The 18782-nt window shown below is 39.4% G+C and overlaps 1 long non-coding RNA gene across 1 annotated transcript in view; it reads left to right on the forward strand.

The window, feature by feature from the left end:
* The first annotated feature begins 384 nt into the window (after window positions 1-384).
* LOC140737365 (uncharacterized) overlaps window positions 385-18782 on the forward strand; it is a 37694-nt gene continuing 19296 nt past the window's right edge. The window contains exon 1 of the long non-coding RNA XR_012101119.1: window positions 385-521. This is a non-coding gene — a long non-coding RNA (uncharacterized lncRNA). The remainder of the gene's footprint in view (window positions 522-18782) is intronic.

An 18782-nucleotide genomic window follows, 5' to 3' on the forward strand; every position in this document is an offset into this window, starting at 1 on the left:
AAAGGGAACCATAGTTTGTGGCTGATGAGTTGAAGGCATTGGAAAATCCATGCAGTATTATGCACAGCTATATTCATGGGATAGGACACAACCATTGTGCTTAGAGTCCTGACTCAGAAATTTCTAAATGCATAAACTGACTACTGTACTGGTAAATGAGCTGATCCTAACCCTGTACAAAGCAACAGGGAATCCATGTTGGCTATAGTAACCAAGCAGATTCAGCTCAATTCTCCCTGGTGTGGCTGTTTTGCATTAAGCCCCACAAAAAACACAAGAATTTAAATTCAAATCACGTCAGCTTGGACTTGAGCTAAATTACATAAGCCTAATGTGGCACAGTCTTCAAAGTGCCATGGCCGCCATCCACTCTTTTCTTTCAACCTTGATGTCGACATTAAACAGAAACAACATGATGTACAAGAGAAGCTTAAAAAGCTCGCAGGGACTGAAGCTTTGGAAACATTTGGCTCTTCTCCCAGGAACATTAAAGTCCAATCTCAGATACATTTTTAGGCTTGGTGAGTGTTTGTAAAATATCTTGAATAAATTTGCGTTCAGCAGTGAGTTAGTCAAAGTTAGTTTCAAAGTCTTTAGAAAAAAAATCTTCGTAACTATTGTTACTAAGACTGAACAAACTAACAAACCAATATCCTTGTTCTGACATACCCCGTTGTTTGGGTGAAAATTGTCACTATGTTAATGTTGAGGCTTTCGGTTCATGGTGCCACTGAACTACTTATTGCGCCATAAAGTGACACTGACGCCATCTCATTTTGATCTGAAATATTTCACTGGGTTTCATATGCTTGCTGTTTAGACAAACTGAACACTAACTATAAATCAAAATATTAATATTTATGCTTCTGTGGAATGTGATAAATACATTTCGATGATGGTGCACTTATTTGGTGCTGCTCACAGAGTGTTTACATTACTAATTTTTAACCTAGCATTAAATGCACTGTACTGCAATTAAACAATTTTGAGAGGGAAGAGAGAAACCTGTTCCTGTTGCTCTGTGAAGTTAATGAATCTTTTGATGTATTGATGAAGTTACTTTCAAGAGAAGTTTTAACATACTTAACATTCATTTTTCATGAGCAATATTCTTCATATTGTTTTTAACCTTTAATTGCCTCAGCAAATTTCGACAACTCCAATCTGAAAATGGCTGGGTAATTTGTCTTAAAAGTGTTGATTGATGGATGCGTATTGGACAGAGAGAGAGCATAGGGATAACTGTCCTGTTCTTCTTCAAATTGGTCCTAAGGGATCCTTCACAACTAATTTAATAAAAAGCAGAGACCAGCACCATCTGAAAGACATAATTTTCTCCTATGCAGTGCTATCTCAATATTGCCCAGGAGTGTCAGCCCGGTTATTTGTGCTGAAGTCACCAGAGTGATACTTGACTCCAAGGTATATGGACAACCGAGCAAAATTGTTGTGATTTCAGCCTTACATGTATAATATTTAGAATAAGAACAGACAGCACTGGCTTTCTTGTAATCTGCTAGTTACTGAATCAGTTGTTTGTAGATTTAATCTGAGTTCTAAGACTTCACTCACAAGAGAAAATCTGCAGATGCTGGAAATCTGAGCAACACACACAAAATGCTGGAGGAACTCAGCAGGCCAGGCAGCCTCTATGGAAAAAAGTACAGTCGACGCTTCGGGCCGAAACCCTTCAGACAAAAGGCCATACTGAAGTCCCATCTAACCTCTCTAGTGAAATATAAGACAGCATTACTCAAGGAGGAACTTGGGAGGGCAGTTGAAGAAGATATTTGATCACCACCATCTTGAGGCCCAGGTCTCCACCCTATTGTCATATTATTATTTTCTCAGGCAAAATTATTTTTTATAATGATGTTCATCATCTGTTATCATCAGGATTCTCTTTTACTTTAAGAGATCTAGGCTGGCTCCAGCTATAAGTGGTGCTTGTCAATCACATGATTGGCAACCTGATGATAGTTGTAACCAATGTGATTAATGTTACTTACACGCATCGATTATGTAAATAAGCAGGCAGCTTGATATTAGCACATGTTATTTGTTCATGGATCGATCGAATTTAGATCTCTAAATGTTTGTAATTCTTGGAATTGATGGATGTGGTGTTAAGTGTAGGAAAAAAGGTATAACATCAGCCAAAATCTTATGGAATGACAGCATTGAAATAACCCTTTTTATATTCTATCTGGAATGCTTTAATACAATCATGGGGACCAAAGAACACATTAATTTCTCTGCTGTCTTTAAATATTGACTAATTTGGTATTGTTCTACACTTGGACATCATTTTGGTCTTTCAATTAGTTTGACTTGCAAAGTTATTTTTAGTGATTACTTCCAAATGCAAGCCACAAGAATAGCTTTGTCCTTGAATTGCTGGTGCATATTCTTTTCTGTAAATGGTTGAGAAAGCTGATAGTGAAAAGCCAAGGACAGCAGTGCAATACTTTGGCAGTTGCTGGCTGATGACAAGTGGGCTCATTGTTTTGTTACTTTATCTTGAATATATTACCCCTTCAAAGGTTCTAATTTTAAATAAGCCACTTACCAACTAGTGCTGAGTTACCAAAAAAAAGAGTTCTGCTTTTCCAGCTCTTCCATTAGGTTTCAAGAAAGAAAGGGAATGAATTTAAATACAATTACTGCCCCCCACCCCATCTGTGGAATTTTAACCTCTTTGTAATATTTACCAAGGACACATCAGCACCAGTTTTAAATGATGGATCTACATAGCTGTTGCCAATAAAGCCCAGTAAGAAAGTTTGCAAGCAGACCGGGTATTTTTCCTGTAATTTGGAAATGTGGAATGGGCCTGCAATAAAGATGTGAAAGTAATTTTCCTTTAGCTTTACAAACAAGAGAAAGTCTGCAGATGCTGGAAATCCAAGCAACACACACAAAATGCTGGAGGAACTCAGCAGGCCAGGCATCTATGGAAAAAAGTACAGACGACGCTTCGGGCCGAAACCCTTTGACAGGACCTCATCTCTGTGGTCTTTTTCAATTAGGCTACAATAGTCACTCTGCAAGTGTGGTGACACATCTTCATTGGTAATGTGAATGATGCAATGCATTCCACAAAGATGCCTTGTTGTTCATTTTTGAGTGATTTTGCAATGAGATAATGAAAATCCACGCCTTCTGAAAATCCTGCAGAGTGTCTCCTCTTCCATTTGTGAGCATGTTACTTTTGTTGTGCTTCAGTCTCATTAGGGATGTTTGCATCACTCTCAGAGATTACCTACATGCGTGTGGGGTTTAATCACCAAACACACACAATCTGCCCCTCTCCTTTCTCTGCAACCTAATGTGTTTTCATTATTTATCACAAAGGTTGAGTTTCCCTGTTTCTGCAGACATTAAATATGCAACTACCTGATGATCAGTTCCCCTGAGTGCTTATTAGTTCAGAAATAACACCTTATGATCCTTTCCCCAACTACCAGCCTTTCTGTCCAGAGATATTTGTTCCAATAAAATGAAAATGATTAGCACTCTTGGGTGATCACCAGCAGCAAAATAGAGAGGCCAGGAGATGGGAACATGGATGAATTGAGCTTGGAGAAGTCACTGAATAAGGTCTCTGAAAAGGGAGAAAAGAGGCTATGGAGAGCCTGACTGAGGTATACAAAATTTTAAAAGGCATAGTTCAGGTGGACCCAAGAAGATATTTCTCCACAGCAAAGTTGCCCAAAACTTGAGAATGTCAGTTTAGGGTAAAAAGAAAGAGACTGAGGGAATTTGAAAAGAATGTTTACATCAGAGAGAGTTTGGAATCTAGAACACATTCCCTGAAGTGGTTTGTAGAAGTAGGCACTCTTGCAATGTTTAAAATGCATTTAAATTGCCAAATCATAGAAACCAGCAGACCAAGTGCTGGCAAATGAGATTAATGATAATGGTTAGTTGATGGTCAGCATGGAAATGGTGCGCTGAAGGGTTTGTGTCTGTGCTCCCGGACTCTATGACTCTCTCTAGGATTTGAGCTCAGATACAGAGCTGAGGTGAATTTTAGATGTGCGGTCTAGTGACTAACAGTTGTCAGATAAACTGAGTGATACAAATCTTATTGACAAAGATTGTACAATACATTAGTGAGGCTGTGTTTGGAATATCTTTCAGTTTTGGTTATCTGCTATAGGAAAGATGCTATTAAGCTGGAAGGAGGGCAGAGGAGATTTGCCAGGATCTTGATGGAACTCGGGACTGATTTATGGAGAAAGGTTGAGCAGCTTGAGATTTTATTCAATAGAGTGTAGGAGAATAAGGAGTGATCTTACAGAGGTAAGTAAAATCCTGAGAGGCACAGATAGAGTGAAAGTTCAGAGTCTCTTTCCCTGGGTTGGGGAATGAAGAACTAGAGGATGTAACTCTAGGTTGAGAATGGAGAGATTTAATAAGAACCGAAGGGGCAAATTTTACCCAGAGGGTGCACTGTATATGGCATGAGCTAGAGGTCGTGATTGAAGAAGATAGGATGTGTAGGTAGGTATATGGACAGGAAAGGAGTGGAGGGTTATGGGCTGAGTGCGGGTAGGTGGGACTAGGTGAGATTAAGAGTTCGGCACGGACTAGGAGGGCCGAGATGGCCTGTTTCCGTGCTGTGATTGTTATATGTTATATGGTTATATGGTTGGAGAATGAAAATGGAGTTGGTGGATATATGAGAGAAAATGAGTTCAGTGAAAATGGTGGGGAAAGGGATTTCTGGGACTGCTCAGAGAGCTGACATGGACTTGATGAGCAGAAAAGCCTCATTGTATGTCATAAGAAAGTACGAAAGCAAACATGAGAATGGAGGAGATAGGAGAGGGGATTTAAGAAAAAAAGTTTGCACTAAAGAAAGGAAGCCAGTGGAGGGAATGGATGGCCTGAGCTTTTCATGGGAACAAGGGCATCAAGCATGCAGATAAGGATTTGGCTAGCTGCTAGGTGGAAGGCTAAATCATGGAAAATTTTGAAACTCAAACGTGAGAAATAAATCTATTTTGGAAGGAAGTTGGACTGGGAGGAGCAAAGGATTTCACTGATGTGGGAGAGGGTCGCTGGACAGTCATTAGAAACTGTAGTTGATATTTCTTAAACTTTCTAAGTCTGGAGCTGATGCCACTAATTAGTGTGGATCCATCACCAATGCAGTCTTTTCCACTTACACACTGAGCATAAAAAATTGACCTTTGCCCTTTCTGATAAATACCACAAGCTGGAATAATATTTTACAGAGCACAAGTGTACCTTTTCCTGCATTATGATTGTTACAACACTTCATCAGTTGTGATGTGCAGTGGGCATCCTGAACTCACGAAAGGTGCCTCACTCTTTAAGTGTAATCTCTTCCACTGGCAGTTGTTGTGATGCAGGATCATGAGATTAGCTTGGAATTGAATACAATTTCTTTTAGGTTGAATATTTTTGAAGCTCCATTGCAATAAAACAAACTACTGAATCAGCTGGAAGAGTAAGTCAGCCAAATACCAGCTTGGGTAGGGATTTTAGGAAAATGAAAAGGAAGACCATTTAAGAAGGAAGTTGCACTTCTGATCTCTTTTTACACAGAATTTATTTCTTTACAAAGCAATTATTTGCTTAGAAATTAACTGGATGCGTTGTGCTTTAGACAAAACCTGTTCACAATGTGGCCATACACCAGAATTCATGCCAAGTCACTGTTAAAGCTAAGTTATTTCAGCAGAACTATTTGACCATTTGCATTTTGTAATGTTCTGAGGCTGCCGAGTGCATTATCTAGATGCAAGTTATTTTTGTCATTATATCAGTTTGAGATGCACCATTAAAGTAGATGGGTCTCCAGAATCCCATTATATGGGGTCGATATTACAGAATACTAAATAAATCTGTAACACAATTAAGTGTAGTAAATATGCAGTATCGTCACAAGATCATGAGACATTGGAGCAGAATTAGGCCACTTGGCCAATCATGTCTGCTCTACCATTCCATCATGGCTGATTTATTTTCCCTCTCATCCCCCATTCTCCTGACTTCTCCCCATAACCTTTGACACTCTTACTAATCAGGAGCCTATGAAGCTCGGCTTTAAATACACCCAGTGACTTGGCCTCCATAGCTGTTGTGGCACCGTCCAGCTAAAGAAGTTCATCTCTGTTCTGAGGGGCTTTCTTTCTATTCTGAGGCTGATCCTTCTGGTCCTGGATCTCTGACTAATTACAACATTCTCACCTCGTACATTCTGTTTTGGCCTTTCAATATTCGACAGGTTACAATGAGATCACCTCTTATTCTTCTGAACTCCAGTGAGTACAGGTCCAGAGCTAACAAAGATCTCCTCATACGGTAACCCTTTCATTCCTGGGATGATTTTCGTGAACCCCCCCTCTGGACCCTCTCCTGTGCTGGCATATCCTTTTTTAGATAAGGGACCCAAAACTGCTCCAACTGTGATCTGATCAGCATCTTATAAAATCTCGGCTATGATGAATATGTACTAAGTCATTGCAAAACCGTATCTGGTTCACTCATGTCCTTTTGGATGAGAGATCTATTGTTGGTTCCTGGTTGATTCTGGATCAAACTCCAGATTCACTGAGATCTCTCCATCACAATCAGCCATATATAAGCTTGGACTGTAATAAGATAATCTAGAAACAGGTCTTCACAGCGGGTATGGCACTGTCATTTTTGATTTCATTCTGTGCAATTGTTACTCTGGTAACAGAGTGACAACTGAGATCCAGCAGTGATTCGTGCCCTTGAACGTGCCGGAGTGACAAAGATTATCTTTAAGTTTAAAATCTCTGATTACTTTCTGTGCCAGTATGAGCACATCGGAGCTGTAGGTATGAAACAAGATAAGAATGTCTCCTCATCTTTGAAGAGGCAGCTTATTATTTCTTCAGAACTATTGTTGTGTTTTCTGGGATGGTCCAGGCTGAATTTTATTCCTGGGTGGTCCTTTGGTATCATATGAAGGCACAGAGCCAAATATCTGGGACAGAGGGACTTCTAATAAGTGCTCCACAACCTACTATTCCTGCTTCCTTTTCCAGATTTTCAGAGTTTCTACAAATTATAGCCTCCAATACAAACATCACTATATAATTTCAGATCCCACCTCAGTTCCATGACAACCAAACCTTCCCAGTCTTCTTTGTCAGTCGATCTTTTTTGAAGGAATTAACAACATACAACGGTGAGCCATACTAAACTAAGTTGTAATTGGCAGCAGGACTGCTTAGGAGCTTTTGAATTTCTCTGCTTGAGCAATACACCTAGATATTCTTTTACTCCATTCCACTGGACAATTTTTGTCCATGTAGCTCCTGCACTGAAGCCATTCAAGTAATTTACGTTCACCCTTATAGAATTGAGAACTCATAATCCCAAAATCTGAAATATGGAATAAAATATTCCCTTACAGACCTTATGTGAAAACAATAAAAAACAAATAAATAAACTTTTTTTAAAGCTCCTGTTTCTCGATGCACGCATGGATGATGCACCTTCCATTTATGGACCATTTTCTGGGAAAGCAACCACTCTGTGATACATGCGTCACTCACTTGTAATCATTTAAAAACGTAATAGTAGATTCAAAGTGTCTGCTAAGCAATCATCCCATTAGGTATAATTTCATTGCAGGGGGGTAAGGGCTCTACTTTAGACTTGAGTTCTTTACTATATTTCTTTCTTATCTGACTAAGACTATTTAACTAGGAATAGTAATGATTTAGGAGGAAAACTGGCATCTAAGAGCAATAGGAAGGCAGATCCAGTGTCCATACCTTGTAAGTTTACATTCTTCATAAGTTAGTGTAAAGAGGGGTTTCTTCTTTTTCTTTGTTACTGCGTATGTTAATCAAAATGGCTTCTTTGTTTTGTTAAAAGTAGGAATGCTTCTTTGTTGCGAGAGAGTGCTGGAAGCTTGTTTGGGTTAAAATTTACTGATAATGAGAATTGTATTCCTTTGTAAACCAATTGGGATTAATGTTGTTCTTTCTTCTGAGTCTGTAAGCTATTGTTGGCGGGGTTTTGGGGAGATCAGCGCGAGGGGGTGAGAGAGAGAGGACGCGATGCTGTAAACTGGGCGAGGAACGGACCCTGAGCGGGGGTCCAAGGCCAGGAGGTACCCCGAGGAGAGGAGACGAAGATAGATGTGCTTGGTTGACCACTTCGGGTGGTCCTGAGCTGCGAGTCGAGGAGTTCGGAGGGGATCGAATGGTGGCCAGAAGACTTCGGTAATTGAGCTCCAATGGTTGTGCACAGAGTGGTTTGGACTTTGATAAGTTTGGTGCCTTTTCTTTATTTTCTTTTCCTTCCTATATACTGTATGGTTATTAATCAGTTATAGTAATCTTTACAAATTGTAATCATTTAATCGCATATGGTGTACTGTCTGTTTTTGGGCGAGGCGGGGACATCACGCAGCATCCACACCAGCTAATTACCCAGTTTGGCAGGGCCGAAGGCTGCTCCCCCTAGACGAGAACGAGCTGAGCGAGCCTGAGGCGACCCAGGGGGTTACATTAATAACTGGAAAACTTTTGCAAATGAATGTACTATAAATACAAAGCAGTATCTCAGTATATTGAGTAACACTGTTGGTAAGATCTCTGTAATCTCACAAATAAATGGACACTACAAGGAAACGGAGAATTCAGTCTGGAATAAAAGAAGGAGACACTCCAGGGGATTGTTAGCCTAGACAAAGATGTACTAGACGATATGGGACTCAAACTAAGGGAGAATGCCTCTTAGTTAATTGACTTGAATTTAATTTGTGCTAAACTCGTTTGTCTCTATGAGCTTTACCTCAAAGGCAGGTTAAGGCAGACATCATCTTGGAGATTTCATTGGTTTAAAATGCTTGGCACAAAGTCGGCCAAGCAATCAGCCCTCCTCTGTCAGTGTTTCAGTGGCAATGGAACGTCTATTCCCGCTGCCAAAGATCTGAAATCAGGCAATGCTGAGAGTACAGTGTGCTTGCAGAGAGAAACAAGATGAGCTGCTGACTCCTCGCGTTGCTTGAAAGCACTTAACCAGCAGGCTCAAGTACAGCTTCTATCCTGTTGAATGATCCCCTAGTATGATAAGATAGACTCTTGACCTCACAATCCACCTTACTGTCTGTCTGCACTGCAGTTTCTCTGTGAATATAACACCTTCCCCTGTATTCTGTCACTGTTTTTCATTGTTCTACCTCAATGAACTGTTGTAATGAAATGATTTCCATGGATGGCAAGGAAGAGATGTTTTCACTGTACAATAAACCAATCCCAATTTTATTCTTTATTCCAACACTGATGCTGTTCAGAAAACTTGTCTCAGTTTAAGCATGTAATAATATACGATCTCTATCTTCCTTCTGTGGGTTGTCCTTTGTGTTACGTTGTGTTGCAGCAATAAGATCTTTCAGTGATTTCAATTTCTAATACTGATTCAATTTTTTTTTCAAAATCATTGGCAGGACTTTTTTCCCACTCCTTTCCATGTTCGAGTCCACAGGTTAATTAGAAAATTCCAGCTAATAAAAGATATGCAATTCTGAGGTGATATCTCCTTTCAACAAGCCACAGTAGTGGAAACAAACACAGCAATTTAAAAACAAATTGGGAAGGAGGCTTGACAACACACACTTAACGTACTAATTAAGGGGGAGGTGAAGTGCGGAAGAGCATGCAAGAAAGATTTTCTATAGAGAGCAGAAAGTCCATAGAAAGCATATAATTTAACCTCATGGCTCTGTGTATTGAAAAATTTGATTAGAATGGGTTTAATTGCAGGCTGCTACGGCCGTGAGGAAGGGTCCAGCGGAGCACACCAGCCCCTGGCACGGGATTATGACTTCAAACACTGGAAAACCTTTCCAGTCTGACCTCAGAAGGCATTAGTCTGTAGCAGAGTTCTCACTGACAGCTATTCAGGGGCTGTGACATGATGTCAGATTAAAAAGATTCCCCCCCCCCCCCCCCAAGGCCTCTTTTACTACAGCACACTGACTAAATGATCAGTGCATTATGTATTGTTCTACTTATAAAAAGATGGGCACCCACTGGCAACTTTATGATAATAATGGAACTAAAACGGATTCCTCATTTAAATAATTGTTCAAAGCATGGGATACATAAATCTACTGTCGATGAAGTAAACTTGCAACTGAATCTGGCACATCTGGGGGGAGCAATGTGGAAGACCAATGTCACTTGAGTTTCATGTCTCTGCCAGTGAAAGTGAAGGTATGTCGCTCTGGCAAATGATTCATGCATGCTGTGTACCTATTGTCAAATGAAGGTAGGACAGCAAACTGATGGCATTCCTAAAAATGTATAAATGTTAAGCCAGTTTGAATCTTAATCACAGTCTGCCCTGCTTTTAGTGGCAGTGCGTGAGGCATACATTCCAGGGTGATCAAGAGCCTGGGTAGGCCGATTAGTCATAGTTGGCCGCATGCCATAAGCCGTTCCTGGTATACCCCTTGGCAAAAGTCATAATGAACCGTCTCCTCGGCGGCGAAGCAGATGGTGTGCAGTGTTAGCTGTAACTATTCAATGAGCTGGTACATCCAGTGACGGGAATGGTTAACCGTGGCCAACATATGTTACCAATAAAGCTGAATGACAAATGGGCATCACTGTGAATCTGACACTCTGTGAGTTAATATCCCCACGACTGCAGCCAGGAAATAAAAGCTGCATGCGTACCATTCGTTGCAGCTGATTCATACCTCCACTCCGCATTTGCTTCTCTTCCACGTTTGCCTTTCACTTCACTTCAGGTTCCCAGGAATGCCTGCAAGAAAATGAATCGCAAGGTGGCATATGGCAACATAAACAAAATCTGATGATAACTTTACTTTGAACTTTGGGTTCTTCAGGCTTCAGGAAAGCTGCTAAGATGAATTGCTTCAGATTTTTTTTCAACACTTGTTTTTGCCTCCACGCATTAATTTTCTCTTACAATTTTCCTCCTCTAAATCTGCATCTGTCACGATTTCCTGTCCCTACATCTGTAAACATGTTAGGAGTCATGTGCTTCTAACACCTATAAAATCTGCACAAAAATATTGCATGTTAACAGTTAATTTCCCTTTCTCTGTAAAACCTGATGACAACATGCCGGTGTCAATGACACCATTCACCTTTCTGACAGGTTCGTTATGGAGCCGGGCTGGACCATCCATCTGTATTCGTTTGGCACCTCCCTCTGAACTCCATGTTGGGGTCGAATGACAAATATTCCAGGGGGTAAAGAGCAGGTTAGTCATATTTCTTGAAGGGAATTGCTGCATAAGAAGTTGAAGAAAATCTTGAAGAGATTTTATCATGGCTATGTGAAACATAAGTATTCCTCCTGTGACATTTTTAACCAGCTATTACCCTGTTTCCCACTCTTAAAGTCAATATTCTAAGGACCCTTCCCCCACCTCACCACACCTGCCATCCCACTGTGAACACCAGGCATTAACCTACTCGGATCTCCTTAGGAGCTGCTGCAGTACACATTACGCCAACCTGATAAGTTGCCTTGTTGCAGGTTTTCCATATCGAATTCATCATAAGTCCAAATCATTTCTGTTTCAGAGCAACCACTGCGAATCCTCGGGGCTGAATTTTGATACTGGTGCGGTGAAGGGGCTGGGGTTAGTTTGAAACCATCAACTTTCCACCCCATTTAACTCATAAATACCATCTGCAACAGCATGTGTTCTCTTATGTACCAGAAACAGTGTAAGTTTTGAGATGTTGCTTGGATTGTGTGTATTTTATTAGAGCAGCCTTACTCCAAAAGTGTGGAAATCGCTCTGGGAAAATATACAAGAAAGGAATACATAGAGAAGGATCTCAAGGTAATTTAACTGAGATAGCCAGAGGTTGCTCCAAAATTCCAGGGCAGGATAGGAGCAATATCTTGGTGTATTACAGTTGTTGTCTGTCACCCATGTCAGTGATCTGACTGCCATCTCCATGATGAAGGACTTCCTTCACAGATCTGTGTGATTCCAATTAGCAATTCTACTCCATTCCTGTGTGCTAATCAAGTCTTGCTTGAGACCCAATTACTTGACCAACCGGCAAACAGGAGATTTCTCCTTCAGCAGTGCTGCCATTTACCTCACTACCTTGTTTAGAATTCAGTGGGGTCATTTTTAATTTAAGTGATATCAAGATGGTGGTGAATGTTCAAATTCTGTTGCCCAGGCAACCTCCCTTGTATAAGGTCAACAAGGGGTGAAAGTGGCTCCATTGTTTGCAAACACGCGAAAATCTGCCTGTGCTGGAGATCCAAAGCAACACAGACAAAATGCTGGAGGAACTCAGCAGGTCAGGCAGCATCTATGGAAAAGAGTAAACAGTCAGAACAGGACCTTGATGAAGCGCCGCGGACTGAAAAGTCGACTGTGAACTCTTTTCCATAGCTGCTGCCTGGCCTGCTGAGTTCCTCCAGCATTTTGTGTGTGTTGCTCAGATCTCCAGCATCCGCAGATTTCCTTGTGTTTGTGATTCTACTGCTCTGGTGCAAAGTCTCTTTGAGGAATGCCTACCCTGAAGTTTAAATCTTCCCTCCGACGAGAGTTCAGTGATACTCTTCCTCTCACTGCCCCACTCTGTGATCTCGGCGGGCCTCCATCGTTTTCAGGCCAGCTGAGAAATTTTGCCTTCTCACCACAAAACCACGCTGGACTTAACAGGTGACAAATGAACGAGGCAGAGGGGAGGGGAAGGAGAACGAACTATGAAAAATATCACAGCTGGGTTATGAGCTGGTAACACAAGATTTTTTTAATGCTCTAGTAAAATTGTGGGAAAAATTACGACTCACCTAAGGACATGTAGTCACTACCTCAGTAGTTTTTCCTCTCTTTTTGCACTAATTATTTAATTTAAAAACTATATGTACTGTATGAATTCTTATTGTGTTTGTAATTTTTATAGTTATGTACTTCATTGTACTGCTACTGCAAAACAGAAAATTCCATGACATATGCCGGTGATATTAGACTTGATTTGACCTGACAAGCTTATTGCTCATGTACCTGATGATGAAGCATGCACAGTGGTGGTGGAGGGCAGTATGCACCAAGCCACTCTCTTTCAGGCTCAAACTCGAAGGCTATAAGCTCCAAAGAAAACCCAACCCATACCATTAAAAAATTTAGGAACCAGGCAGCAGATTTCCTATTGAGATATTATTTTGGAAACATGCCTAATTCAACTTTATATTATAAAGAGTAACATTTATGCATTGTAGTATTCAGTCTCCAATGACATTCATTGTTAGTAATTATAGTTCTTGCTATTTTCCAAATACACACCAATTAAATATTAACATTAGGTTAAGTAATCAAAAAAACTAAGTTATCCAAGAAATTTGCTAACTACTATTGATAACAGAAACTAAATTGCACCTGAGAGGTTAAGGCAAAATGCCACGAAGAACAGCAATAATGTCCAATTACTGACCTTGGAGGAGTCAACATTCCAGAGATTAAAGTCACTGGGAATCTGCTTCAGAAACTCACTTCTCATAATTTAGACAGGCATTAATCTGGATTTAGTCAGTCAGCAAATAAGATATGACGAGAAGCAAAAAGATTGTGTGCAGGAATAGAAGCTGAATTGCTAATTGGAATCATGTTGCTGTGTTGAGAAAGCACTGCCGACAGTGGAATCTGTAAGCCCACACCCCTCGTTGCGGTGTGACGGGAGGTGAAATTTCGATCTCTTAATGAGAAGGGGGTTTTATTAACAAAGACATGGTACTGCTTTTAACCTAGTGCAGTGTAATTCATGAGAAAAGTTAGCAAAGTTTGGCAAGTACGAATTATTTAGGTTACAAAATTGCACTGTAAACATAGTGGTACTCTTCAGAAAATCCCATTTCTCATTATTATATTTTTCTCCAATTACTCTCAGTTTAGTTCACCAAATAAAAAAATCCCATCAAACATTAATCATTTTGAGTTGTAATTTCTGGATGACTGCAAAGTCTATAGTTTAATTACCTTTCATTCCATCTCTTACAATTTTTAACAACTAACTTCAAAGCTCCGTGTTTATTTTAATTAGGTCCTTTTACTTCTAAGATCCCCTAATATTATACATTTAAGAAAGCATGAAAGTTGAAATTAGTAGTAATTGTCCAATCAATAGGTAAAAGTGGTGCCCAGAGTCGTGTATGTGGAACCGACTGGGCCATAAAGGATTTGTGCTGTTGACTGCTCTCACCAAGTGTTGATGAGCTCAGCCTCAATGACCTCATTAGGAACGAGGCACAACAAACACCCATGGAACTTCAATGTGAGTCAACTCCTTCAAGGTAGAGGGATAAAAATTATGTAATTACTTTTTTAAGGACTGCCAGGCACTGTTTAATATCACTTAGAAGGTAATAAATAATCAGAAGTGAGATTCTTGCTCCCCCTACACACACAATCCATTTTAAAATCTGTGTTATTTTGCAGAGACACTTCTCAAGTTGTTCCATTTCAAATCAATCAGAATAAGTTGTTTTAACATGCTTGATCTCTGTTATTTTTTAGCCCCGCAATTTATCAGGTCCTGTCTGTGTTCTGGCAGGATAGAGAAGCAAGGCAACGGATATTAACTTCAGCTGAATTTTACCGTTTCACAGGAACAAAACTGGTTCTGAAAACCTGATCTGTCCCTTTGAGTGTCACATTGCCTGTATCTTATTTAAAAAATGATCTGAAAAGAATTGATTCAGTTGGACTTTGGTTAAGTGCATATCATATAATGTAGCCATTCAAAAAGAAGCGTGTGTGTTGCTAGATGAAGCAACTAGACTCAATTAAGAGGAGCAGTACAGTGGAGTTCAATTTACTAGGCCGTTGGTTAATCGGGGTAACTGCTTATTTGGGACAACTCTTAAAGAACAAAAACAAATCAAAGAAGGTGGGATTAAATTGAGACACTATGCCACTTAATTTGGGCTTGAGACTGTTGCCGAACAGTTTCAAACTAGCATCAGCCATGTACATGTTGTGATGGCTGTTAGACACTATGCCATGCTTAGAACGATCAATTTTAAATAGCGTCAGTTGTGTATGTTTGTGTTCAAAAAACAGTGATTTTTGTCAGCGATAGTTGGCAAGTAATAAACAGTAAGATAATTCAGAACTGTTTTGCTCACTGCGGTTTCAAACATTCTAGCTTGGAGATGCCCGAAACGGCCAGAGGTGAAAATGGAACAATTTCACTACTTCAACAAGTTTGGAATTACATACAAGAATTTGAAGATATCAAAAATCATTTTGAATGTTACAATGAAAATGAAGATTTGGAGAATGCAATCATTGATAGCATTGTATGAAGGCAGTCCATTATGTGCACTAGTTGTCTGGGCTGATTTCATTCATTTACAGTCAAAGGAAAGTGGCAGTGTACATTGGATGAATTCTTCCATCAATAACTGTTAGGAATAATATACAGTGTTGCAGTGCTGTAGTAGTATTGGTAGTATTCTAAACTTGTTATGTATGTCATTTAAATACATAATTTGTTACTCATTTAAATGGTAGTTTATCTTTTTTATATCTTTTTATCTATATTCATGGAACTTTGGCTAATTGGGGCAGCTGCTTAATCTGCCAGGATATATAGGTCCCAATGTGTCCCAATTAACTAGAATCCACTGTGTAAAAAATCCTATAGATTAACGCATAGTGCCTCTAGTAAGTTTTTGAAAAAGTAAATAACCTCAAAGTTTATCATATTAACATTTCATTTTAAAGGCTACTAGTTTAGATGTGAGTATATATGAGCAGACTTTCTTTAACTTCATCTGTAAACAGAGCGGTATTAGTTATGGAGTATTATGAACTATGCAATATGTTGCAGAAGACCTCAGCTCAATAATGTGTTAATGTCTAGAAGTGCTTATTTCCAGGAAAAGTGGTACAAGTTTAAAGTTACCTTTGTTTATGTAGATATTGCAATAGCTGCTGTCCCAAATAAACCTGAGGTAAGATAATCCTGAAAAAGAATTAAATATTGAGTGCCTTCATATCTTATTACAGGATACCCTGATACCAACGTATTGATTTTCTGGTAACAGGGCAGCTGTGGTGAAGTCACGAAGAATGAAATCGAAGTGAGGTCAATAACAAACCTCTCAGGCTAAAATCACCGTGGCAGTTGTGAAATCTCAGCTGTATCAAACATGAGCAATCCATAAGGCAAGCTTAATAATATATTGCTCCAGTACAATATAAATTGAACGTTCAGTCAAAATAATTCAAACAAGAAATAAACTAATTCATGACAGAGGCTTTCTATTCAGGGTGGCACTTGAAATATATGAAGCACCAGTATTTCCAATCAGGAGTGTTAATAGCATTTGAGCTCCTGGTCAACAGGTGCTCTGTAAAAACATTTATCCAAGGACATCAAACCTCTTTCCTTATATTCACCAGCCAGCATGCCATTTCCCTTCTTCACCACCCAATCTTAAAATCCTAAAACACAGGACCCACTTACCATGAATTAAGAAAGTAGCACGTGGAAATGAAATACTATGGATTCTAGTTAATTGGGACACACCAGGACTAGTACATTTAGGCCCAATTAAGTGGTTCCTCCATTTAGCTGAAGTTTCATGACAAATTATGTATTTAAATGAAGTACAGAACAAATTAGAACACTACAAATAGCATTATAGTGCTATAAAACTGTGTATTAGCTCCTACTAGTTGTTCATGGAAGAATTCATCCAGTGTGTGCAATGAACAAAAGTAGCAAAGATAATGGGTTGCCTTTCTATAATGCGATTGACAACTGCACCCTCCAAATCTTCATTCTCATTGTAACATTCAAGATGATTGTTGGTACCTTCAAATTTTTTGTAGTCCCGAATTTGTTGAAGGAATGTAATTGTTTAATTTTCACCCTGACCATTTTTGGCATCTTCAAGCCTGAATGCTTGAAACCACAGTGAGCAAAACATTTCTGAATTGTCTTACTGCTTATTTTTTGCAACTATCGGTGACAAAAATCACTCCTTCTTGAACACAAACACTCACAACTGATGCTATTTAAAAACTGTTCACTCTAAGCACACTGTAGTAACTAACAGCCATACAAGTGCAAGCGACTGATGATGGTTAGAATCTGTTTAGCAACAGTCTCCTGCCTCAATTAAGTGGCATGGTGTCCCATATAAATGGAGGGAATCCTGGCAATTTTCTCCATTAGTTTTTGTACTTTAAGGGTTATTCCAAATAAGCAGCTGCCACGATTAACTGATGACCCAATTAACTGGTTTCCAGTGTATTTAAATGTGCTGTCTGTCCATCTAGAATGGATTGGTTTTTAATCTTGATGTGCATTTAATATTTGAGTAACACTGTAAATAAAGATTAAGCATTCTTTATTTGTTCAAATAATTCATTAGGGGTTATATGTAGAAATACGTGAATTGTATACATCTGTGCCTCGCTTAAAGTAAAAGTGACCACACTCGAATTACAAAACATAAACAAAAGTTCCTCCAGCATTTTGAGTGTGCCTCTTGTTTATGATCAAACACTTAGGAAGATGTTTTTAAATATCCATACACTGGCCTTGAAATTGGATTTCACTCTATATCAGTGTATCAAAGTGCTGGACGTAGTATAATCATCTCTATGGGCTGCTCAAAAAACTCATGGTATTAGGAAAACTTAATTTCAAAAATTCAGTTTCTTTTTACTTTGTTTGTTCTTTAAAGATGCATTTGCACCTTCCCAACGGTAGCTACCTGCAGAGATTACAGTCAGTCTGTTCTGAATTGCTGATAGTTGTTCTGTCTGTCACATCGATAATGAGAAGTGTCAGCTGCATTATGTCATGAGGAATATCAAATCAACCAATCATTGGATGCCATGACTGACATCACTCTCCATTGACTTTTAGTGAAAAAAAAGAATTGAATCAGATTTCTTTTATGGTATGTTGCTTACAAAAATATAAATGAAATAATGGCAGCAAATGCTGGAAATACTTAGAGAATATCCAGCATCTGTCAAAAGAGAACCAGAGTAACAATTCAGGTCGGAAACCCTTCATCAGTTAAAGGCTTCTGCTGAAGAGTTTATGAGCTGAAATGTTAACCCCATTTCTCCTTCCATAAAATCATCCTCATTCTGCTATGCTCTAATGAATAAGGTCCCAGCTGCTCAAACTCTCTCCTTAATCCAGTCCCTCAACTCTCAGCAACATCCTAGTAAATCTCCTTTGGACTCTCTGCATCCTAATGTCATCTTTCCTATAGCAGTGCAACTAAACCTGAATGCAATCTTCCAAATGTGGCCTCGCCAACATCTCGTACATCTTATAATGATGGAGCAGGCGCCTCAAAGCTCTTGTGTGTTATCATCAAAGCTATCATGTCAAACATTTCCAAATCCATTGGAAGAATAAGTGAATCAATGTTAGCATCCTCTTCCAGGCTAACATCTCCAGCTTTGAGGCCCCAATTACACTCAATGGTCTTTAAAGGCCAGACCAAGTTACTTGCAGGCACCAGCTTCCAAAATAGATAGTTCTATTTCAAACTCTATCATGGGGAGTGAGTATCATCTGGTCAAAGGAAAAGATTCAAGAATATTCTCAAAGCCTTCTTGAAGTAGTGTGACATCACTATCAACCTGAAGGAATTCTTGGCCCAATATCCAAAATGGAAAAAGAGTACTCAGGGAAACATAGAGAATCTTGAATGCATTTAACAGGAGTACACGGAAGCTTATCATAAATGGTGGTGAGACTCTATTACTTTCCAAGCTGCCC

Source organism: Hemitrygon akajei, chromosome 2 (assembly GCF_048418815.1).
Source record: "Hemitrygon akajei chromosome 2, sHemAka1.3, whole genome shotgun sequence".
NCBI classification, from domain to species: Eukaryota; Metazoa; Chordata; class Chondrichthyes; order Myliobatiformes; family Dasyatidae; genus Hemitrygon; species Hemitrygon akajei.